The 3,645-nt window shown below is 50.0% G+C and overlaps 1 protein-coding gene across 2 annotated transcripts in view; it reads right to left on the bottom strand.

Annotated features, from left to right (window-relative positions):
• Positions 1–2,890, bottom strand: part of Creb1 (cAMP responsive element binding protein 1) — a 69,007-nt gene extending 66,117 nt beyond the window's left edge. The window contains exon 1 of one of the 2 annotated variants that reach the window (XM_039084245.2): positions 2,800–2,890. The gene's annotated coding sequence lies outside the window, so the exon portion shown is untranslated. Of the gene's footprint in view, positions 1–2,683; positions 2,715–2,799 lie in introns of those variants that run through there. The other variant, NM_031017.2, reaches the window with a different exon arrangement.
• Positions 2,891–3,645: the final 755 nt, after the last annotated feature.

Here is a 3,645-nt window from a genome sequence, read left to right as displayed (position 1 = left end):
TTCTGATTATCTATTATATGCTTAAGCTCAAGATTTGAGCTCTACCTATTCAAAATAATGAGGCTACCACTGGAAGTAATACAGCAAGAAAGATGTTGGCAGGAATGTATAACAGGGGAGTTTATATGGCTGTTATCTGCCAACCTATCTGTTTATAATTAACATTTTACTTTTTACTGACATAGTGTAAGCACTGTCACAAGTGAACAATGTTTCAAGAAAACATACTAACAAATAAGATCAAGGGCTTGAAAGTGACAAAACTACTTCTCTTCTCTAAGAAAACGAAAATCTCTAATTTCAGACCTGATAAATGGGTGTCTGAAAGTAGAAAAAAAGATTATTATGGATTAGGTCTGTTTCTTCGGGCCCTTGTGTGAAATTCTGTTCAAAAGTGTTTAATATTAGTTTTAAACTCCAAAAGAAACGCTCATTTAGTATCCATTAGGTGAGTTATTTTAAATAATTCATTAGCTTTCTAAATGCACAGGTCCATCAAAAAAAATGAATAACTAAAAGAAAGAAGGAAGAGGAGGAAAGCACATGGTGCCATAACTTTCACTGACCTCTGCAAGAGAGAATTATTTAGTGCCGGGTTCCAGGTGAACGCTTGTAAATGAACACAAAAAGTGCTCCGAGTTTCACTTGCAGTTGCTGAGAATCAATTTGATTCTCCAAAAAAAAAAAAAAAAAAAAAAAAAAAAAAAAAAAAAAGCAAGCCCATAAATAAAATATCTTTTGGTCAACACTGATGAAAGGACACATAAGGAAAAATTCTTTTTATTCTCACATGGGAAGAATCATCTTCATGTATCACCTCTATTGGCTTGTAGGAAATCTTTTGAAAAAACTATTTTATCATCATCATTACCATGTATAACCTCTTCACTGTGTGGAAATAAAGTCATCTCCCCAATCCTATGGAACCATTCCTTCTATTGAACCTTAATTTTCTTTGCAATGGCAAATTGATGTGCTAAAGGCTAGCAAAGTAACCATTAAGTTTGAGTCCTGAAACAGAAAAATCGAGCACAATGGTCTATTACCAATCAATATTTATTCCTAATCAAAAGCTCTGTATGGACCGATCACGATTCAATTGTACAGTAACTGGTTGTTTAAAAAAAAAGAAAGAAACTGTGCACCTTTCAAATCAACTAAAATTTGGGGCTTTGCTTTTCAATTGGGAAATTGAAATGGATCATGAAGGTACAAGATTTCAATAGATGGCCCAAAGGTATCTTACGTTAGATCTTTAGAAGGCAGATGTGATGTAAACTGGGCTAGGATCAAACTCTTAACTTTGAGAAGATAATGCAGGTTTAAATAGGTCAGACTGCAATGCCCTTTAAAAGTGTCTTTTGATCTTTAAGGTGTCAATGACTTTTGACAGTCCCCTTTGCAGATGTTCTAGGTGAAGGGAAAAAAGGAACAAAACCTGTGCTAGCTTAAACTGCCATCAACCTCAGACTGGGATTACCCACTGCAATAAACAGATAATGGATAGTTTCGATGACTATTTTCAGAGTGCGAATTTTATCAATCCTCCATTAAAGTTCAGACAGAAGCGTGTGAGAAGCATGGTAGTGAGTGAGCAAGGCTAGGAGGAGATCCGGATGACTCAAAAAAGCTTGGCAAGGCTGCCTCCCCTCAAATGATATAAAACGAAAAGTATCTCCGCTAATATTCGTTTCTAAGAAGGCTTTCAGAATGATTGACCTCAAGTGATTATTATCTTATTGGAAAGGGTTAAAACCGAAACTGTTTTCAAACACCAGCTTCCCTTTTACAAGATCCCAACAGTTTCTGCAAAAAGTTATTACAAATGTTTTCTTAGCACCTCTTTCCTTCCCAAAAGAATGCATTCCCATGTCTACTGAGTCGTTCTTCATCTTCAAAACCGAGGAATGAGGAAAATAGTAAAAAAACAAAAACAAACAACCCCCCCCCAAACCCTTAAAACAGCCTAGGGCAGAAAACAGCATTTTCTCCAACCGCGTGGGAGCAAGGGAGAGGGGCAAGAATAAAATACAGCACCAGAGAAAACCTTGGGTTTCGAACTTTATTGCACAAAGAGCGGAGAGAAAAGCAGGTCGGACGTTGCGGCTCGCCGAGCGGGCACCGCCGCGAAGGCGGCAGCACCTTCACCTCCTCTGCCCTCAACTGTCTCCTTCTTCTTCCTCCTCCTCCTCCACCCCCCACGGGCACCCAGGCGGCGGCCCGGGCGGCCAGCCCGGCACAACCAGAGCGAGCGAGCGAGCGAGCAGGCGGGCGGCTGCGGCGAGGAACGGGGGGCGGCGGCGGGCGGCCTCCCCCGGGGCGGCTCCGCTCCGCTCCGGCTCCGCGCCCGGCCCGGCCCGGCGGCGGGAACGCGGGCGCCAGCTTGCCGCGGCCGGCCGCCCGCTCGCTCGCACCCCGCCCCGGCCGCCCCCCGCCATGAGCGCCGCCGCTGGCTGCAGGCAGAGTCGCTGCCGCCCGGCCGCCGCTGGCTCCACTCCGCCGCCATTATTCTTTGTTCGCTGCGAGCGGCGGCGGTGTAGTGGGGCTCGGGCGGAGGCTCCATCTTTACCGCGGCCCCTCCTGCGAGGGGAAGGCCCCGAGCGCGGGTGTCCGGCGCCTCCCCGGCCCCCCTCCGTCCCCCCGGCTCTCTCCGGCTCCTGCCTCCTCCTCCTGCTCCTCTTACCGGTGGTACAAGCTCCTCCGTCACTGCTTTCGTTCGCGGCCCGGATCTCGCTGGAGTTTTATTCTCTCCCCCACGTAACACACCGCGTCAAACTACACCTCCGCCGCGTCACTCACCAACACTCGGCTTCTCCCAGCCGCCCGGGCCACAGGCAGCAGCAGCCGCCGCCGACTGAGGAGCCGCAGCCAGGGAGCCAGCCAGCGCCGCCCAGTGCCGAGTGCGCAGCGGCCACTCACGGAAACAGCCGAGCTCGACCCGGAGCCGCTCGAGAGGCCCCGCCCCCGCGCTACTTGCGGAACCTACCGAAAGCCTTCGGCTTCTTCCGGGCACTGCGAAGGGGTTGGTTGGGGAAGGCGGGAGAAGGCGGATTAAGACCCGTTCTGGAGGAACGGTCCTATCCTCGCTATGGCGGGTGGAGGCTTCGAACGCCCGCTGAGGAGATTTGGAGGAAGCGGGGTTTGTGTGTGGCCAGATGGGGGGATTCCCCGGGGTGGCGGGGACTTGCTGGAAACCCCCGCGCGGTCTGATCCTGCAGCGGAAGCAGGCCGCCCGGGAACTTTGACGCGCCGCCTGGGCCCAGAACCCTGCGGACGGCGTTGGAAGGTTGCAAACGCCGGCCGCCGGCCAGGGGAATATGCCGAGAACTATCAGCACGGGGCCAAGCTGGTTCTATCTGGGAAGAAAGCTATGGCACACGTGGCACATGGGATTCAGCTCTACTTTGGAGATAGCCCCTGGGTACGTTGTCTTCCCTCTGAAGCCAGAGAAATGATCAACTCTGGCCCATGGTGCTGTTAACACTTGAAATATACCCTCACTCCACCTGCCCGCCACATCCTGTGTTGCCTTTTCTCGGCCCTTGCTGCAGCGGCGCAGGTTCCACCTTTTGCACCCTCGAACTTGACTGTGACTTCCGTAGCCCCAAATCTACCGCAACCGCTCTCTGAGTCGCCCCTAACCAC

This window comes from Rattus norvegicus, chromosome 9 (genome assembly GCF_036323735.1).
Source record: "Rattus norvegicus strain BN/NHsdMcwi chromosome 9, GRCr8, whole genome shotgun sequence".
NCBI lineage: Eukaryota > Metazoa > Chordata > Mammalia > Rodentia > Muridae > Rattus > Rattus norvegicus.
The sequence above is the reverse complement of the archived record's forward strand: the minus strand, read 5'-3'. Positions and strand labels throughout refer to the sequence as shown.